We start from the raw sequence: 22,902 nt of genomic DNA, 5'->3' as shown, positions 1-22,902 counted from the left end.
TTTCATCTAAAAAAAATTCACTGTAAGTTACTTATAGAACTAATTGAAGCAATCTGGAGCTCCTAGTAATTTGATATTGTAGAAAAATGAGAGAGCAGAAAAAAAGAAGAGAAAACTTAATGTCAGTCTATAAAAATGTGGGCAATGTAGAGGACATTGGACATCTTAACTTGCCTTTGAATTACGGAAAACTTCTGCCTTGCTATCCCCCTCAAAATACTTGGAACTCTGCAATTGTAGGCATTTTAAAGGTGATGAAGAGAATTTTAATAAATGGATAGAAGACTCTACATAAATCCAAGTTTCCTTTCTGACCAGTTTGTTTAGGAGGAAAATAGAAGCTGTTGTGTGTAGTTGGAATAATGATTTATTTATTTTAGTTTTGTTTATTTATTAGTTTAGTTTATTTATTTTATTACTTTATTTTATCTTTGCTCTTTTAAATAATACTTTTTTGCTCTTTTAAATAATACTTTTATAATTGAGGATGGGAAATCAGAGAATCACAGAATTACCTGGGTTGGAAAGACCTTCAAGGTCACTGAGTTCAACCACTAGCCTAATGATAAGTCCTTTACTAAACCATATCCATAAGCACTATATCTACATGACTCTCAAATACTTCCAGAGATGGTGACTTTACCACTGCCCTGGGCAGTCTGTTCCAATGTCTGATAACCCTTTCAGAGAAATTCTTCCTAACATCCAATCTAAACCTCCCCTGCTGCAACTTGAGGCCATTACCTCCTGTACTATCACTTACAACTTCATTGAACAGCCTGATCCCCACCTCTTTACAACTTTCTTTAAGGTAATAGATGAAATATCATGGCAAAAATAATAAGAAAATCTTACTTCAAGAAGAAGTTATCAATGGCTCATTCTAGGTGAGAATAACTAAGTGGAGTTTCTCAGAGATCTACCCCGGAGCTAATTGTGCTCAGTATTTTCAGCAGCTGCTTAGATGATGGAATATACTTACTAAGTCTGTACATGATTCAAAGTCACGAGGGATTGCAAACTCACTAGAGGACACAGAATTAATAATAACCATGTAAAGATATGGAAATGGCAGAGGAAAAAATTAAATATAGAGAAACACAATATTATAGGGGATCATAAATTGAATTTGTTAGATGTTCGATGATCAAAAAGGCCCATCTTCCAGGATATATGAAAAAGGAAGTAGTTTGTGTACATACAAAGTAATCCTTCAATTTAAAGAATCAGAACACTAATTGGCTTTGAGTTCATCACTGTGAGTAAGATATATGGACAAAAAGAAGAATGTCAAGAGTTGCTGAGGGGAGTTGCTCTGCAGCCCACCTGATCCATAGTGGACTGGCAGATCTTGGCAAGCAGGAGAGGGGTTTTTCTGAGATTTTCCTGCAGCAGGGAAATACCAGGGGAGAGGAGTGACGTGCCAGGAGCCAGCAGCTCTTGTAGGAGCTGATGATGAGACCTGGGCATCTCCACAGCAATGGACGCCACCCACACACCTTACAAATCTGCCTGAGATGTACATCCAGGGTGGATAAACAGCATGGGGCATCACAGTGTGGGACAGCAGTTGTTGTGCAGGAAGGAACTGGGGGAGAGGTACTGAAGCTCTGTCAATTTGACTAAGGGGTGAAGGTATCTGCCTGTTTAAAATCCATGACCTCTCTAAGCTCTGCACTCACCAGGCTTCCCAGGTGGAGCTCTAGTGAGAACACAGCCACCCAGGTGTCCAGCTGCAGGCTGTGACCCACTCTCATGCCAGTACCAGATGGCAGCAGTGGGAATGTGTCCAGGTAGAGGAACTCCATTTAGTGACAGAGCTCCAGAAAGAGGTGAGTAGGTTGAGGACTAACAGGGAGTGCAAGAGTGAGCTAGATAAATGTAATCACATCCTGCCTTCCCTGGAACAAACTCAACAGGCAGGATGCATGACATGCAGAATCCTCTATCTTCTCTCTATTGGGCTGAACACAGTGACCTGGAAGATAGGAGGCAATGGCAAAAAGTTCCTGCCCAGTGCAGCCAATGCATCTCCTCAGTTACACTCCTACCCTCCCAGATGCTCTTGTAAAACAGGTATGAGAGTCTGCAAGTGGCATTGAACATAACCAAGAAAGATTATTCATCTAGCTTGGAAGTTCCACAGAGGTTAAGTTGTTCCATACCCTGCACCAAAACTGATTCCAGAATGAAAAAGATAGGTTGTAGGCAACTGCTTTCTGAAGAGAACAGAAGGCCGGATATGCAGACTAGGGAAGTCTGATGCCTCCCTGGAGCCCAGGTTAAGTATGTGACTTCCTAAGTTGGTATGGCCCTGAGATATTTATCAGATTTTTAATTAGTGATTAGATAATATTCTATGGTGGGATTTTTGTAGAACTGCAGAGATCAGTAAAGACAAATAAGAAAATTATTTTGTAAGTTGTTTTATACTACTACATACATGTATAGGTATACTTTATGTATGTGACATATACAACATATATGTATACAATAAAAATGTATATTACCTAGTTTTTAGTTTAAAAATTGTTAAGTTTAGAACATATTTCCTCATGAAAACTGCACATAAACCTCAGCATTCAAACTGAGGTCCTTGATCTTTCAGCCAAAATGTATACACTTAATCATTCATTGTTTCATATAATGGACAATCTAATTCTGGTTTTCATTTCATTTCTTCTCTGACCTCTGTTTGTACTGAAGTAACAAAGAACAACTTTATGTTTATAAAGCCTTGTTAAACTTGTTCACCTCACAAGTATTACCAATATTGGGTCTGCATCAGCATTATTTCTCTGATTTTATTAGGATCACCAATTTACAGCAGTGTGAGTGGTATAAAAATCAGGCCTGATGGTGCTAAATCTTTCCCAGGCAAAGGAACACTTCTCTGAGCCACTGAAAAATGTTAGTCAAGACATATATTATAGCAAAGAGTAATTAAGAATATTTCTTTACCATTTTAAAAGCTGGCAAATATTTTTAATGATATTTTGCAACTGGAGGCTTAGCAATATTGGCACATTCACTCTACTTATTTATATTGGGGCTTAACTTGATATATATGCACTTCTGGTGGTATGTGCAAAACAACCTAAAGGCCTGGAAAAATTTCCTCAGTAGTGTTCAATAAGCTTTATCTAGGTATAAACTGTGTGTTTAATTAATTTATAATCATATATAAATATATAATTTTTATGCTAATCATCTAGAAAATTTGAAAATGATTTTTTGTATTAAAGTTCAGACTATCAGAAGAGGATTAACCACTATGGTTTGCACATCCTTAGATACCTCTAGAATCTCCTTTTATATATATGTGTATATATATATATATATATACACACACGCTTACATTTTATATATAGAAAATAAATGAAGACCTATTTTCCTTTTCCTGTTTATTTTGACAGCAGTATAGCATTATTTTTTATGAGACTGTTTACCACCTGGGAAATGGAGTGATAAGACAATAATCATTTTAGAATGAAGGGTCAATTAAAAATTTCAATTTGGAAGCAAATCAAATTCTGCAGGGACTTGGAAATTTTGACAAATGTATCCAGACATCATAATCAATAATCAAAGAGATATGAATAAGATGGCAGATATGAAATAATATATATATTTTTGCTACATTAAAAAAAAGTTGAAAAAATTCAGCCACAGGAAATCTATAACGAAACTATCAAGTTCCATATTTCCAAGGTGGAGGAAATATTACTGTAATCATTTTATGCCAAAGGTACTGACCTATGGCTAGCCATGCGTTTTCTTCCTTCCTTCATCTGCCAGCTGTTTTCTTCTCATTTGCTATCAATGTACTGAGAATGTTAGCTATGATCAGCATTTTGTTAGGTACAACCAAATGCATTGAACAGGAATAGCATCCAACTTAGCCTTTTCCTCTAAAAACTTCTTTTCGACAACATATCTTCTTTTGAGATGTCTGACATTAAGAAAATAAAGTTAGTAGCAGACTGGCATGTTTCTAACCACACCTGATTCAGTAATTTTTTTTTTTTTTAGTATAATACCACCAAATGAAAATTGAGCAACTTCAAAAAGCATTAGATACAAAACTTAGCTACAGTTGTTGGAAATCTTCCATATTTCAGAAAGCAAAGGCTCAACATATGCTAAAAACAACAACAAAAATACAGTCATGTATTCCTGAAAGTACATCTGTCCCTTAGTTGATTTGGAACACAGTGGGTGGAATCTGATAGCTTTAGAGGAATAAAGTACAGGTGTTTCTCCAGAGGCATCTGGACATCAGCTGAAGGAATTTCTATGCCCACCAACTGGCACAGCAGTAGATGATTGTACAGGTTACACGACATAATCATGACATGATTCGCTGATGTCAGACTGTTTCTTTTCTCACACTGTACCAGGGACACTGTCTGGTGATGAGAACCTGATGCATCTCTTTGGTGCAGACACCACTGGGCAACACTGAGGTCAATGCACAGAATGCAAGGAGTTTTTTAAAAATCAATCTGCAAAAATTTAAGAATTTTTCATGCTTGTTTGGGAATGCCTAGAAAATTATAGGAATTTTTCAGAAGCAAGGAACAAGAATACCTTTAACATTCAATACAATACCCTTTAAAATTTAAAATGACACTTCATATCAGTTCTCAATATGGCTTTTCTTATGTACCTATGAAAGAACCTTAAAGATAACTGTTGCAGTCCAATTTTGTCCTCTATATGACCAAGGACTCTAGGATTCCTCCAGGGTGAAATTAAGAGACAGACAAAGTCAGATGTCAACCAGCAGCCAAAGGCACTTTATTAGTGCTTCTACAATTTAGCAGAAGAGAAAGGAAGAGAAGGAAGCAAAGTTGGAAAGAGAGGGATACATAAGCATACCACCCAAGTGGTCCAACAGCATCCCATTGGACAGACTCTCTTTTGATGGGAGAAGCTTCCAACTCTCAGTTCATGTGTCCATCATTTATTGTCCATGTCCCTTCCGCTCCCAGGAAGTCTTATGCATAGTCAATGAATTTTTGAAACCAAGTTCCTTCTTTTGTGGTGCTTTCTGAAGTGCTTTGCAGAAAGAGGTCTTTTGGGGTACTCTCTGAGGTAGGAGGTACTCCTAGTGAACATCTCAGTGTTTCTTTGTGGTTAGCAATGTTGAAGCACACGACTCTCATACAATCCCTTACAAAAAATGTTTTTCCCCTGTAGTGGTGATGTTTGAGCCAATTAACCAATTGGTCCCTCACATTAGCATGAGTTAATTTCCATAGCCACATATCCTTGTATATGCCATCACTAGGGATATTAAAAAATTGGAAGTAAATATACAACACATCTTATGAACTAACTGCATATTTTATTCAAATACTGCACTGCTCGAAGTATGTTAAGTGCTGCTGGGTCTAGCACTAACCCACATTCCATCTGTTTAATTTTGTTTTGTAATAGAATTATTAAAAAAGTAGTACTTTGATTAATGTTTCTCAAGAGGCTCTAATTTCTCTTAACATTTTGTGTTAGACACTAGAAATAATAGATCTCATGTACATTTACTGTACATTCAACTTGTTGCGAAGAAAATCAGCACATTTTTAAAAGCAATAAAGCATTATCTCATGCTATATTTTAAATTTTTTTACATTTTAATGGTTTCAATATAAAATTTCAATTACTACCTCCCATTTGAAAAGTAATATTGTGGACATGTGTCCGCAAAAAATTATGGGGACTTTCACATAGTAAAATTCTTTTGTAACTTTAAAGTGTTACATTGAACATTATTATAAATTAAATAAATTAAAATTTATCTACATTTTATATTATTTTGCCTTTTATTATTTATATAATTTTAATGTCTTTCCAGTTTTTTTTTTTTGAGAAAATATTAATTCATGTTAAAATAACATATTCAGAATTCACTGAAAAAAGCTAAGCATGCGTATTTTGCCTGTATTTGTATTCCATAATTTCTTCTTTTTTGCTGATTCCTTACTACTTAGAGTTATGTAGTTAGCATTCATTTCTTTCTTTTTCACATAATGCTATAAAAACTCAGCATGTCAAGGGATTACATGCCAATACTTAATAATTTGTGGACTGTTGGGTATTAGTGTTCTGGGTTGATGTGGTGCTGATTTTTGGTAGTGGGGGAGTGGTCTCTGGGTTGGCTCCTGAGAGAAGCTGCTCCAAAATGGCTCCAAAATGTCCAGCCCAACCTCTGGCTAATGTTGAGGCTATCAGTGACAATGGATGCACCCCTGTGATTAAGAAGGGGAAATGAGCTGCTGTAAGACCTCAGGGAAGAGGAGAGACGAGGAGCAGAAGAAATACAGAAGTTCTCCTACATCCTGTGGTGAGAATGCAGGCTGTCCCCCTGCAGCCTGTGAAGGAACACAGTGGAAAAGCCTGTGAAGGATCATGGTGAAGTGAGTAGTCTGTGAAAATGACAACTTTCCACTCAAACAGCGATGTGTTACTTCTCAGTGGTGTAAAACAGAGGCAGAAAGACATTAGCATAGTCTAGTTTGATTCCATAGCATTTTACAGAACTGTAGAATCAAAAACGATTGAAGTTGGAAGGGACCTCTGGAGGTCCACCAGTCCAAGAGCCTTGCAGGACTATCTGGTGTCTAGAGTTGCTGAAGACAATGTCCAAATGGCTTTTATATATCTCTGAGGTTGGAGACTCCATAATCTCCACAGGAAACCTGTGTCAGTGCTTGCTCTGTACCCTCACAGTGAAAAGTTTCCTTATTTTCAGATGGAGATTCCTATGTTTCAGTTTGTTCCTACTACCTCTAGTCCTGCCACTAGGCATGACTGAAAAGTGCCTGGCTCTATCCTTTTTACACCCTCCCATTAGTTATTTATATAAATTGCTAAGATCTCTGTTACATTCCAAATGCTGGAAACAGAGTTTCTTGTCGGATCCCACCAGGACAAAGTAAAGATAACACAATATTGGGTGCAAATACAAAACTTTATGAACACACAAAGGACTGGTAGGCATAAAGGCTATATTTATTAACCTAATCCTACAAAGAGAGAAGAAGAGAACAGAGAAAGGAAGAAAGGGAAAATAAAGCAGCACCCAAAGGTAGAGGAGGAAGAAGGGGATGGGAGAGAAAGAAAAGGGAAGTCACTACCCAAGGATTCAGTGGCATCCCATTGGTCTTGTGGCAGAGCGGGGGGTTTGTCCATCCACTCAAGGATCCAGCAGCATTCCATTGATCTTGTGGTGGAGAAGGAGGAGTGGTGGTCCTTCTAGGAGAGGGCACAAGGGGTAGTGTCTCTCCTCCTTTTATATTGTCAGTTTCTTGCTGCACCACAGCTGCTAGCCAACCATTGCTTGTCCTGGCTTGGTCTGGCAAGTTCTACAGAGTTGTCACCTTTGTAGTTTAAACAAAGCCCCTGATTCTCTCTTTTCAAGTTTTCTCTTCTCAAGCTTCTTCCTGCTTTTCAAGGTCTTGAGTTGTTTCTTCTCAAGGCCTTCTTTTCTCCAGTCTGAACAGTTCCACCTCTGTCAGCTTTTTCCCATAAGAGGGATACTCCAGTCCCTCAGTCGTCTTTGTGGCCTTTTGTCGAACTCCCATTAGGATGCCCATGACTTGTACTGGGGAGCCTAGATATGGAAAAAGTACTTTCTCTTAACAAAGACTTGCTGATAACATGGTGCTTTGGGTTTCTTTACTGTGTGTTGTTTTGAAATTGGATTTCAGACAAGGACAAAAAAAAAAATAAGGTAAGGTTATAAAGCGGGTCCTTAACATTTTACTTCACATTATACCTTGGCTCCTTGTTATTGAAATCTGGTTTATGTGCACAATAAGCTTACTCTTTCTTAACATGTTGTCATACATCCACACTGGGATCACCTTGCAGCACCTCTAGACTGAGGTTCTGAAATTAAACTAACTTTGGCTTGGCTTTGTGCTAATGTGCCTAGAAAGAAAACTGCAGTAGTAAGTTAAAAAAAAAGAATAAATTAATATTTGGAAAGCCCTTGTAAAGTACTGCCTGGCTGTATTAGCTGTGAATCTGTTTCTGCCAAAATATACTCAAATGAGTAGTTTAGCTGTAGCAACTGTGTAAATGCACCTGGGAGGAAAGCATCTTGAAAATGTGTAGAGAAGGTATCACCACAGTGTAAGAATAGGTGACATTATTTTTTCTTTCTTTTTTCCCTTCCCTTCATCTCTATGTACAAGCTACTCTTTAGACAAAGTGCTTTTCAATGGTCTAAAATACTTTAAATGTACATTTGCTGAACACTGATCATCACTAGTCACTTAGGAGAGTTAGGGCTCTCACAACATATAAGTATGAAAACTGTAAAGCTGAACAGCTCTTTTTATAAGGTATTCTACATAAGTGAAATGATGGAAACTTGCAGAAACATTTGCTTATTGGCCAGAAACATACATCACTCATCTTAGACCATGGACCATCTCAGTAAAATTTGCACACTGTTGAGAACAGGCAGAGTGACAGCACTAATGCTGTAGACTTGATAACATCTGGAATTTTCCATATCTGCATGGCAAATTATTAAATAGGTGATAAAGCTTCTTCCAGGTGATTTTGTCTTGCAAGGGACAAGGCTCTCTTGTTAGAAAGCCTCATAAGAAATAAGGGTCTTATCCTCCTTAGGCAGACTTTATTATGCAGTCCTGAGTAAGTCAAGCAAGTGCATAACTATATAATGAAATATAGAAGGGAGATGTATTACATGAATTAACACTCTATGATTTTGAGAATTCTTTTAGTTTTGAAAAAAGCATTCCCAGGCATGAAGCTTAGAGAGGAACTTTCAACTTCTAATATTTCTCTTTCCTTTTTTATTAGTTTTGTTTATGGGTTGGTGAGAGAAGTGGGATATCATCCAACTATATGAACATTGTCCTGGTCACTAATTTCAACAAGCTCCTTCCATAGTGAATAGAGAAAAGAAGAGAGCCTTGCTAGACAGGCTAAGAGCTGGAGCACAACTCCAGGACTGTTCAGCTCTTTATTCAAGAATATGTATGAGAAAAAAAAATTTTTTTTTTTTTGTAAAGATTTCATTGTAGTTGAACAACATAGACCCAAGATACATCATACTTCAAATCTCTGTAGTTAAAACAGAATTATCACTGCTTTCAGTAGCAACAAATTTTCTGCCCTTCCTGCTTCAGTGATGTAGCCTCTTTTCATCCAAAAAAGCATTTTTACTATCTATTATCTTTACAATTAAGAACTGGTCTTCTGAAAAATGGAAAGGCCTGACTATTTAAGATGAAATGAAATGTCACTGAGCTTCAGAAGTATTCTGTATTTTAGCTTTTGAGTACCAAGTGGAAATGTCAAGTTCATAAATAAGTAATATTTTCTGCCTTTATATTTGGATTGTTAGGTAATACAATAGAGTAGAAAAACGACAGTGTCATTCATAGTAATAACCAAAATCTTACAATTACTCTAATAATAGTGTTAAATAGTGTAGCGTTTAGATTTATGGGAGTATCATACAGACAATTTCACCAAATATAACAAGCACTACATGTCTACCATCAACAACACTAATATCTTGTCTATTCTGTATTTATTCTGTCATTTGCCAATGGTGCAAAATAAAATATTGCAACATATGAGGAGATTTGAGGCAACATAAATCAACAATACATACTATATGAAAGTTTTAAATGAGATCACTATTCAGTTGTTTCATATTATAATCCTGATTTTTCAGCATAAGTCTACATGGAAATTGACTTTAAAACTGAAATACAATCAGACTTTGACATTTAAATTATAATAGCAGCAAGTGAGTAAGTATATCCGCAAGCTTTAGTTTTTTCAATATAATTGTCACCCGAAGCTCTGTAGAATAAAGGAAGGGAACAGGGGTAGTGAAATTAAGAATAGCAATTTAGAATACTAGGAATTAATAAGAATGATAGATTTTTATTATTTTAAGAAGTACACCAAAAGTTCTAAATATGTCAAAATAAGGACCTAGAACTGTACTGTAATATTTCAGACATTGCTGTGCTTAGCCCTTGAGGAATACTGATCTTTCTTCTGTCCCACGTATTTCTCTCACAATTACTGATACTTAAAAATGAGTTTTATGCTGGAAAGTAAGGAAATTAAAAAATAAAGAAACCCACACTATTATGTGTGCTAGTATTGGAATTCCTGTATCAATATGAAGATGGTAATTTAATATCATGTGTGTATTTATTGTCATGCTTTAAGCCCAGTCGGTACCAACCAGGCCTCTGCTTGTTCACCCTCCACCTCCACTGTGGGACAGGGAGGAGAAAATCCATCTAAAGTCTCCTTAATCGATTCAAGGATAGGGAGGTTTTTATTCCCTGATTATGGCAACAAGCAAAAAAGACACGTTCAACTTGGGAAGAAAAAACTAATTTAACCTACTAGGAGAAAGAGAAATCATGACGAGATCTTAATACCTTGCCCCTCCCTCCCTCCTTCACAGCCCTTAATTTATTCCCTGCTGCCTCCCCCTCAGTGGCACAGGCGGATGAGCAGTGGGGCTTTTAGCAGGAGGACTCCTCACAGCCTTCCCTGCTCCAATGTGGGATTCTTTCCATGGGAGAGAGTCCTTCACAAACTCTTCTGACATGAGTCCCTCCCCCAAGGTTCAGTCCCTCAGGAACAGACTTCTACAGCATGGACCGGTCACAGGGTCATGGTCTGCTTTGGGTACAGTCACCTCCTCTGGCACAGGGTCCTCCACACCTTCAGATCCACATCTACCCCTCTCCATAATACTGCACTATACTGCACAAAAACTGCAGCCCAACTCGTCACAACCCTGGGAATTATCCTCACCCTAGAACTCTCAAGCATAACCCTCATCCTAACCCAACCAAAACAAAACACATACATGAACTTCTCTTCCTCATTTGGCTACTTCAACACCCTAACCTACCGACTCTCCTCAAAAACCCTACTAAACAATGGACAAAAAATTGCCTCCCACCTAATCGGCTTATCTTGATTTGAAAAAGTAGGCCCAGAAGCAGAATAATGATGCTGCCGAGAAATGCTTCCAATTTTCTAATTTTTAACCTATTTGACCACTGAAATATAATGCAGTTGGATGAAAAATGTTAGGAGCCTCCTAACTTTTTGAGTTTCCTCCTGAGTTAAAACTGCTCTATTTAAGCAAGAGGGAAACACTGCAAGGTCAAAATTCTATGTTGTTATTATAAAAAACTCCTCAAAAGATTATAAAAATTCCAAGTCCTGTCAAGAGAGGGAACAGGTGCATGTAAAAACGAATTAAGGAAATGGACAGTGATTTAAGATTTGCAACTCATGATAGCTGACTCTGGGAAAGTGAGAAGGTATCTGAATTTCTACAGGGACTTCTGAAAGTAGAGCAAAGCATCTAAGAATTTCAATATATATATATATATATATATATACAAACTGTTTCATTAGACTTTTCCACATGATTCATTCCAATCTTTGTTCTAGAAAATACATTATTAAGTCTGTGTAGCTATGTGTCCATGCTGTTTATCTCCTAAAATGTTATACAAATGCTTCCTAGAGGTCACACTTTATTGGAATATAAATTCAGCTCTCAACCTATTCAAAGTAGAAGAAAGGAATATGAAAGGAAATTAATTATAAAATGTCATTTTGCTTTCAAAATTCAGGTATTCAGCTAATATTTACTGATATCTTCATTTTTCCACACTAGTTTCTAATGGCTTCAAGAATTCTTGCTCAGATCCAGACTTAAAGACCAGAATTAGTGTAGCCAGCTCCATGAGAACTCTTGAGGGCCAATGCTGCTTTGCCATACTAAAGAAAAAAATACAGTTTTTCAAGGAATGGCTGTGATTTAGGGCCCACACGTAGCTTTTGGGATTTATTTTCTTTGACCTAAGTACTGGTTATTTCAAGGAAAGTTGTGTTTAGGATACCCAGTGGATTGAAGTCATGCGCTTCAAGTTATTTGTAGAAGGTTATATTTTCTTTTTCAGTTCAGAAGGGAACCCAGCTTGCTTTGGCATTTGAAAATATAACAAATAATTGTTTGCTTTATGCCATAAAAGCTTAAAAAATACCTAGACTTTATTTTAAAAGAAAAACTAAACTTTATTTTTTTATCTTAGAATTTCCTTATTTTTATACAATATTAATAATATAAAGCAATGACCAGGGAATGCTCCTTTAGATATCTTTATTCATGGACAGCATAGAGTATTGTTCACCAGTGGACTGCATGGTGTTGTGTTATTTTTCAGGATGTTTTAGTTCACATAACAGTGATCTAGATAACACTCTTGAACTTCAGTTACAGTACAGGGTTTAGGTCAGCAAAATGACCACAACATGACCAAATATCATCCCCATTTGCTTAACTTGTTAACTCTTTCAATATGATTTTATATTCTTCTCCTGTTAAGGAAAAGTACAGTTAGGAGAAAACAATGGCTGAGGGAAAAGTTAACATATTTTTTCTTATAGTGTTGAATAGTATTGGAATAGTATAGTTTCTATCTGCCTACCAAGTTATAAAATTACATACAAGGCTGTGCAGTTGGAATGGAAAGGGGAAATAACAATTTTTTTTTTTATAATTTTTTTTTTTTAGCAAGAAGGCTACATAAACTTCTGTTTCAGAGGACTGCAAGGGATTATGTTTAACTCTGACTTAAGAATGGAAAATGTTGCTATGTTTCAGGGAATATTTCTACTTACTGACATTAAGATTATGCTGCCTAAAAGAGGGGACAGATTTTTTACTTCATCAGATATCTATCTGCTGGGTGCAGCAGAGCAGAACTGCAGAGGAGTTAGTTATAGCTCTTAGATTACAGGGACAGCGTTACGGTGACCTTGGGGCTTGGCAGAATTTACAGCAGCATATGAAGTATATGAGCTAGAGCCATCTCCTAGAAAATGAATGGTGATACCTTGCCAATATGTGAGCCTTGCTGTCCCCAGCAGCCCCCCCTGGAGAGCACTCGTACTCCAGCATCTGGCGGTGGTGTCTGCTCTGACCAGGTGCTGAGCCCTGAGGAGTCACCATGTGGAGAGAGGGAGCAGCTTTCCAGCCCTGTGCTGTCAGAGCAATGCAGGGCTCAGGCTTCCAGGAGACCACAGACACGCTGCCTAATGCCAACCTGTGGCATACAGCAACGAGCTGTGTGGGATGGGAGTTGGTATCAATAGTGAAATTTGTTGTTTTAGAGGAAGGGAGAGAAAACTAGTTGGAGGTAGAAACAGGCCTGGGTCAACAGCAAAAAATACCAGTAACAAACATCCTTCATTCAATTTTATTTTTCCTATCATTCTCTCTGATTTTTTCCAGTGCTTTTGCTGCAGATTTTCCATCCCAGTGGATTCTGTTATAGTTATATATGTGTTTCTGATTTTACATTATATCACACTGACAGTTCATGAAGTGCAAAATACCAGTGAGGCATTTTGGTAGGACATTTTAGCTTTGTTCTGACTTTGAGGGGAATGAAATATGTTCTGTTAAAAATTGAATTTATGGAGGTAATCACCTGGAGAGATCTCTTCCAACAGAACTCTTAATTTCACACCTTGTTCATATATGAAATAAACCTTTACTAAATGCATGTGGTTGACAACGAGCTGCTACCTGTTCTGCCAAGGCACCCAAACTTTTCTGTTTACAAATAGGTAGGGTACAGAATCGGACAATAAAATACAAAAGCTTACTAGTTTGGCTCACAGATGTTATAAATCAGACTATGACATGGAACAAGCTCAATGACTACACATCTGTCTATCTCAGAATCATGTTTTCACATCAGAAATTATTCTGTATGTATTTCCATGGGATAAGAGATCACTTTGATGCTAATTTTTTCTCCTTTTCTTTTACTTTCCTGCTTATATCTATATGAAGAATAATTTATGAAGATCAGGCACCTCTGCATCTATGTCTGTCAGAGGAGAGTCCCTGTGGGGAGTGGCCGGGGCTGCCCCATTCTGGCCCCATCTGGTTCCAGCCGGATCCAACCGAGCCCTGCAGGCACCATGGTGGCGCCTTGGAGAAAATTTCTGTAAGGAAGGGCAAAAAATGCCAGATAGAGAGAGAAACAACAAACACGGAGAAGACTGAAGTCACGGGAGGAGGAAGAAGCGCCTAGTTTTACCCTTTATATAGCTCTGTATGCATATAGATAAACACACTGTTTTTCTAACTCACTTTCTTTGAATATTTTCTCAAAAAATTGAATATAATCATTCTCAGTGGCAATGGTAATTTCTGACAATGCAGACCCTTTTGCCCTACTGAAAATACAGGATTCTTACCATTTGAACCTGAGCAATTTTATGTAAGGTGTTTTGCCTGTAAAAGTATAAATTTATAAGCTTTTTCTTTCAACCTGTAACTTCAGCCAAGCACTTCCAAATGTCTGTTCCTTTGAATATCTGAACAATTATACTGACTGTGATGTGGTTTGGTTCATATGTTAAAGCACTTCATAACCTTAGTAAATGTTGAAATCATTACAACTAAAATTGCTTTCATCGAGCAGACCCATGACTTTATTTGTGTCTTTAAATATTCTTATGCTGGTTTGCCTATTATACATAAAAAGAGGCCTAATTATGTAATCTATGGATCATAGTACATAGCTTCATGTATAGAGAATGTCTACCCACATGAAACTGACAATAGGGCTTATCATTTGACATATGATAATAAATATTAATGTTATATATAGGTACTCTTTGATATATTATTCTCTTTGTAATCAGGTTTGATTGTTGTATTTTTCCTTTCCTAAATCTCCTTTTAAGGAACACATTTTGTGTGAGAGCCTACATGCACCCCAAATCAAACTGAAATTTAAGTGTTTTTTTAAATGTCTGATTATTAATGACATTGCATAAATTAAATGAATTATTGAAGTTTTTAGCAGAAAAATAATATTTTCCCATGTTCTTCTGTTCTGTTCCATGTGTTCTTATCTGTTTATGCCATGGTATATACCAATAAGACAGTTTTAATCTCATACACATCTTCCCACATGTTTTTAAACTTACATGACAGAATTTTTAATTAAAAACATTGTAACTGGACAAGTATTATTTTGTGACATTCATATAATGTCACATATTTTACTAATTATTATGCTACAGATTAAGTACTTGGCTACACCCATATATTACAATAAAACCATCATGCTTTTCTGTAGTTTGTACGGATGGTATAAAATGAGAAGAACGGTAGAAAATATTAAGTATGTAACACATAGTTATATTTTTGAAAACTGAACTAATATGACACTGCACTGCTATTTAGACAACAGATGTTGCATTGTTAGGGGATGTTTCCACCTGTGTTGCAGTGTATACTAATTCTTAATGATATAATCTTAAAATGAAAGGAACTCTAAAATTTAATCAGTTTGAGAGAGACAGAGTGACTTGTTCTTTAAGATTAGTACTGGTTGCCATGGCAGGAATTTACTTCTAGTTGTTCCTTGGGAAAAGAACTGAATAAGAATGTGATTTGAATTATAAGTAGTCTTAATTCATTAAGCATATAGGTCCTTTCTACAGAGATGCTTAACTTTTAGGAGTGAAATCCAACAAGGCTGTAAAAAGGTTGGGTTAATGTTTTTACCAAGATAAGTAGCATAGGTACTGAAAACAAGTATCATAACTTCATTACAAAGTCAAGCTTGCTGAAAATCTATATCCCATCTGTAAATATTCAGGCATTTTTTTGTATTTCCTCATGAGATATGTGAGTAGTAATATTTAATGAAAAATATTTGGCATTATATTCCATTCATAGAAGAAATCCAACCAGTAATTTAAAGATTAGAATGCTAAACAATAGATTCAAACTCCAGTGATTAAAAGTGGCTGTCAGGTTTGCTAGTGAAACTGTAATTTGAGGTAAAACTTGTCCATAATCAGACTTTTTCGTATAGTATATGTCATTATGCAAGATGAACTACATTTATGCAGTTATAAATTTTAAATTAACTTTATTAATCAAACTTTAAATTGGAATATCTATATAATCCTTGAAGGTGATGTAACCTGTAAATTAAATTTCTGTCTTTAAAAAATCCTTCTATAAGACACCTAAAAAGCACTAACACATAATTCCCAGAAGGTTAGTAAAAGATAACCTTATTCTTCTTTTTCTATTAAAAAGCTATAAAAAAAAGCCATAAAAAAAAAGCCAACCTTTTTTTTGTTCTCTGTTTCCTTTGTTACACATATGTCAATTGAGGTTAGTGGTGAACTTTCATGAAGATTGTCACTAAATTCACGAGTGAAGTGTTCACTAGCCACACAGAGCAGCAACAGTACTTTTGGAGCTGCTGCACCAGGCAAGCCCTTTCCAGCTAGTCACTGGATCTTAGAATCTTAGAGACCACACTGTAAGTTTTTGTTAGCTTACTAACAAAGGACATTTTTGCTGTACCAATCAACCTTTTCAGTAGAGCAGGTGAGCTACCTGATCATCTTTGAATGATGGTGGTGAACCTCCTGAATATGGGAGATCTCCAGTTCTGGAATGATGAGGCAGCTATTCTATTCCTTTGTGTGCAGGAGGCAGGTTAATTCACTGTTTCAAATGACTTTATAAAAAATAATATCTTCGGAATTTGGATTACTGCCTTAAAAACTGTTGAAAGTAAAACATCTTGGATGTATTGTATTTGGGGCATGCTTTGCTGTCTGTAGGATAAAAAAAAACAAAAAAAAACCCAACAGAAAAGAACTTTATTAATCTTCTTTGCTTTGTCTTCTAGTGTGATCCATGCTGTTTTGTACTTTACATTCAAATTCTTTGTAAAAGGCATCCCATACCTGTGCTAGTGCTTTAGAAAGAATGTTTTCATTATACAACAAAATAAAAGCAACATCTGTGGTGTGCTGACCTTGAGTAGCCACCAAGGTGCTCTTTCAGCCCTCCTCCTCAGCAAGATGAGGGGAGAAAATATGATGAAAAGCTTCTGGTTTCAGATAAGTACAGGGATATTGGCTAATGTCATGGGACACGACTTGGAGTAATTAGTGCAATGTACTGTCAATAACAGAGTAGGGTAGTGACAAATAAAAAACAAAACTAACAAGACTCACTTCCCTTCTTCCTAGGCTCCTTTTCACTCAACCCATCTACCTCCTCATACCCCTCTGCCCTAGGCAGTATAGAGGGATGGGGAATGGGGGTTGTTATCAGTTCATAACATTTAATCTCTGTCACTCTTTCCTCCTCCCACTCTTCCTCTGCTCCAGCATGGAGCTCCCTCCATGGCATACAGTCCTTCACAAACTTCTCCAGCATACATCCTTCCCTTAACCTGCAACTCTTCAAGAACTGCTTTGGTGTGAGTTCTTTCCATGGGGTGCCAGGAAGGGACTGTTCCAGCTCTGCTCCAGTTCCTGGGGCACCACTTTCCTCTCCTCCATCACTGACCTCACTGATACATATTATCACTCCTCCCTCCCAGCTGCTGGGTATAGCTTGCCCCACTTCCCCTCTCCCCCCCCACCCTTTTTAAACATGTTATCATTGAGATGCTACTAGTATCTCTGACTGGAACCAGCTTTACCCAACATGGTCTCTTCTCACTGAAGCCATCCCTGCAGCTCTCTCCCTTCTATGAAATTACTGCATAAACCCAACACACAGTGCAGGCAGAAATTTCTGCATCAGTCCCAGAAGGTCCCAGATGTTTGCCTTACAGCAAACTCACTTATCTTGGGATTATGCTGTTAAGACAGAGATTGTTCTGTGAATATGTTCTGTTCTCAGATTTCTGATTGAACTGACAGGGAAGAAATGATTGTAAGGTGCTGTTTTTTGATGGAACACCCAATAACCTCATCCAAACTTTTTTTCCTCTCTTCTTGGATTTCGAGGAAGAACACTGACGCTACAGAAAGCTTAAAATCAGCTGAAGAAAAGAAATAGCTATTTCAGCCACATTCCAAGACATAAGAGTTTCTTAAAAAACTGTACCAGTATGTTTTCCACATCTCAATGAAAATAACTTTAAAAATGGCTGATAACTTTGGAAAAATATATTAGCACGTCAAATATGCAGACTGCTAAGCTACAACAAATTGATCTCATATTTCATGCCAAAACCCTAAAAAACCTAATTCTGAAAAACATTTGAAATTAATTGTATAATTGAAATAAATACTTGACTTGTATAAATGTAATTAGAAAACCTAGAATGTCCCAACAGGGTAAAGTACCAGGAAAATAAGTATCCCAGAATATTAGAAGTGATGCCATTTTAGCAAAACTCAAAAACATCTACTAGTGGTATGGTTTTATTAGATAAATAGCTTAAATGAGAGACCAGTCTGATGAAGGTGGGATTACTATTATTTCATTCAAAATGCAGACTAACAGATAAACCCCACAAGGGAGATTTTCAACAGCCGTGTTGCCTGGATCTAATTATTTCATACAACAACTTCTTAATCAGAAGTTTGGGTGTTTTGTATTTCAATTGTTCTTTTTTGAAAAAGCAAAGGAAAGTTTTTCCCTTTTCCATATTGCACTCCCTTGATTTTTTATCATGGTGGTTGGGGGGTGAATATGTATGTGTAGAGTTTTCTATTTTCTCCTACTGCCTCTTGTGCTACTTTTTTTTGGTCTGCGATAAGCACAGACAGTTCCCTTTCTTTACAGAAATGTCAGAATTGTCACTTCTGCATTTTCAATTTTCTTCCAGTGTCAGCTTCTGCAACTAACTGCAGCCCTGTGCTCTTCACAGAGGAGTGATGTCTACTAGCAATAGCACAAAATGACAAATGCAATCCTTCCCCATCTCTTCTCCATTGGTAACATCATTACTATTTCACACTAAAACCAAAGAAATTAATGCATGGATGTTTATTAGTCACTTCATATCAGGCTTCAAATGACTTGTAGCAATCAAAAAAATAATCAAAAAATGAAAAAAAATGCAAAGAAACCATGCAAAGCCCAAACACCTTTTCTCCCCCCACTCCCAGTAATGTGGATACACAGAAAATTTAAAAATTCCCTCTGGCTCCTTGGTTTCTGTTTACACAGTTGAAAAAGTATCAAAGTGCGAGAGAAGCAGACAGAGGCAAAAAGGAGCAGAGCAGCAAAGAGCATCCCCAGTGGTGACTTCAAGGAGACAGCAGTCCTGGCAGTGAGGAGGGTGAAAAGAACATATATCATTCTCCCTCTTTTCTTAATAGCCCTTTCCCTGGGGGATTAATTTGTTTAAAAACCTGTTTTCCCCATGTTTCTCTCCCATTATTAACTCCTTCTGAAAACTCCTTTCAACGTGGTGTCATTTTCCCTGAAATAAACCTCTGTAATTTGTTCAAATCTTAAAGCTGGTTACTTCTGCAATTTGTAGGACGTACATGTGCAGTGGTTAATATATTCTCAAAAAAAAAAAAAATATTAATAGTAACAGACTGTGACACCCCCCCCCCAAAAAAAAAACCAAAAAAAAAAACCATCACCCAACAAAAAACAGGAAGAAATTGAGATTGTTTTTTTTCCCCCTTTTAAAGTATTTGGAGTACTACATCCTTTTGACATTCATTCAAGAAATGAGAATAGCCAACATAAACCATTCCAGTCACTATTTAAAAATATCCAGAAGAACAAATAGATATATTAATGACTATAGAATCAGTACTGACTCATTTCAGTTACACATTGATATTTATGTATAATATGTTAGCTGAGATATTGTTAAGAAAGAAGATATCAAAAAAGCTTCCTCTTTGAACCTGGAATCCAATGAGTAAAAGTTTTAGAAGAGATGTAATTTAAGAAACTATTTACTATTTTCTTCTGTATGGCATAATTCATAATTTTACAAATGTTTTAGTAGCTTGTGATTTCCTGCTTTGTTAAAAGGCAATTATTTTTTTTCCTTTTACCTTTTTTTTTTTTTTTCAATTACATTTGAATCATCCTTTAAATAGAGACAAATATTGAGATAATAATTTAAGTTAACACAAACATTTCTTTAGCAGGAATACCCAAATTTCTCATATAATTTGTTTAGAATGGAACAAAACTAGGTCAGGTAATGATTTTTACCTTTTGATGAATACATAGCAATGCTGAGGAAAAGAAATATATTTTAATGAGAAAGAGATAATTCCAGAAATTTCCATTCTTTCTATGTTTGGGTTGTAATATAGTGATAAGTTTTCTTTATCTCAAAAATATTCAGAACATTCAGACAAAAAAAATCTGGAGTTCACAAAAATAATTGATGTTAGAAATTGTCAGTGAAGACATGGATAACCTCTTCTATGCCTTACCTTGCTTAGCAACATCCCTTAGCAACAACAGGCTATTTGCACATATCATCAGATAGGAGAGAATCATGGAGAACCAAATGTTAATAATTGTTTGTTTCTTTGTTTTGAGGGGTTTTTTGTTTGTTTGTTTGTTTGTTTGCTTTTTGTTTGGTTGGTTTTGTTGTTTTTTTTAAATTTAGATAAGGTCTTAAGTCTCCAGACTGATCTTTTTCATTAAATATTTCATTCATGATTTTTTAAAATGCTCATTTTAATTGGTTGCTATTTTTTGATTGTTTAGTTGTTTATGTAAGCACATTGTATCAACAGATTCTAACTATATTCTCCTAAGAATTTGTATTTGTTTTCTGTAGCCATGCAACTTTCCTCTGTGGCCCTCTACAGTCATTAGTTCATGTATGGGATTAAGCCATATTGATTTTACTTGAGACCCTTGGATGTGTGAATCCAGAAATTCAATTTCTACCTGCTCTTGCAAAGTTATTCAGGCTTCTCTTCCCTGTGTTTAGGAGGTGCAAATTCCCTGACTGCACATGGCAGAGCTGCCTTTGTGGTTTCCCAACCTTAGAATCTTGTACAAATTGCTAATCAAAAGGGAAGTCCCTCTTTTGTGTTAAAATCAAAGTTTGCTCTCGTAAAAAACAAAACCAAGCAAGCAAAAAAACCATCAACCAACCAACCAACCAACCAACCAAAAACACAACAAGCAAGCAAAAAACCAAAACTAACCAACCAATCAACTCCCAACTTTGTTTTAATATTGTTTGAAGTGGTGACATTCACTTTCACTCAGCATACAGGGTAAGAACTGCAGGCAAGAGGTCTGATGGGAACTTCCTGGGTAGGTTTCAGGTACTGCTGTGAATTTGTGACCCTGACTGAGAGTGGAGCTGCATGAACCAGGTGAAAAGCATCAGTCTATGGCAGGCTAGGCTATACTGATCCAGAGAGGGTAGTAGAAGTGCAGCCAGTTTTGTCGTTTTGGAATACAGGTGTTACCAGTGCACATAAAGTGGTCAGTCCAAGACTGGGTAGTGTAATTCTCCTTGTTTGGGCTGATAAAATTTCTCCTCAACCACGTTTAGCTTTTTTGAAGAGTACTGACTGCCTTCCTCTGTCTTGGCAAAATGTAATCTATCTGCCACTCTATGAGTAAGGTACATCAACTTCCTTTGCTTTGGTGATAAAATAAATTTTTTGAAATTCAGTACATTTAACTCACTGCTACCTATGATGAAAAATAGTTTATTTTTTCTCTGATTTGAAGTAAGCCCTTTATTTTCTTTAAAAATATTGAACAACAAAGAATAGTTTGAATAGGCTTTTTTCCCTGTATAGTAATTAAAGAAATTGGACATAAAAATTACACAATTATAGTAAAAAACTTAAAAAAAACTTAAAAAGCTTAAAAAGTTTTTTTTTACGTTTCTTTGAAAAACTGTAGGAACTGAATGACTTAATATGCTTCTCCATCCAGTGCATTAAAAAAAACAAAATTAGGTTTCCATAACTACATTTTGTTGTCAAGAAAAACATTTGCATTATATCCATATTCAAGTGTGATGAATAGATTTGAATATAGATATGACATGGCAAATGATTTTTTGTACTGCAAGCAAGAGAAAATGAATTATTAGTGCTTCACGACTCCAATATTTGACAGTGGTGCAGGTAATAAGAGCAGTATCAGCTGGAGAAACCAGAAGCATCCAATATACACAGTTGCCTTTCTCTCCATCATGAGAAACACAGGGGCATTTGACTTTCCCTGGGCCTGACTGGGCTTACCCTGGCAGAACTTTGGAGTTCAGGCTGCTGCTTAGCTGAAATGACACCTTTATATTTTAAGAACCGAGGATTTATTCTCAGCTCAATAACTTACAAGTGTAAATTGGACTGTCCAGTCCCACTTTGTGTATCAGACATCACAGAGATGTCTGATAGCAATGGCAAATGGTTGCACACATCTTGTATCTTGTAGAATAGAGCTTTGACAACATCATTCAATGCTTCATTTGGGGGAAAAAAATAAAAAAAGAAAAAAAAAGAAAAAAAAAGAGAGAGATGGAGAAAAGAAACATTTAGCTATATCCCTGTCTGACTGCTTTCACATCTCCTGAGAAATCTGGGGATTTCAGATGACATCTTCTCAACATCTCAGCAAACTTAATGTGTCTATGAAGCCTTATCTGCTTCCCTCTCCCCTGCACAGTCCATGCCCCAATTGTTGTGAAAAATCTTTCTGTCCAGCTCTTTTGGCCCTATGAACCACTATGAACTTCTACGTTTCATTATTAATACTGATTCTTCTTTATTTTCTTTTTGGGAGATGTGCTACTCTTGAAACTCTGAAAAGGAAATTGGTGAGAAAAGGAAAAACAAAGGCTTGTTATTAAAAATCCATGCATATTTTGGTATGACCTCGAGGTCTTGCAGAAAATCGTACAGTTAAGGAAAATATGCACATACTGTGCACAAGATAATAAAGATAAGCTGGACATAGAACCTAAAGTGTAATGTAAGTATATAGTATTATAATTCAACACTGCTAAGATGAATTTTAAAATCATGTTACTTGTGTACTAATGTACTATTCATCTT

Source organism: Calypte anna, chromosome 1, assembly GCF_003957555.1.
Source record: "Calypte anna isolate BGI_N300 chromosome 1, bCalAnn1_v1.p, whole genome shotgun sequence".
Lineage (NCBI taxonomy): Eukaryota > Metazoa > Chordata > Aves > Apodiformes > Trochilidae > Calypte > Calypte anna.
This window is presented reverse-complemented; position numbering follows the sequence as displayed.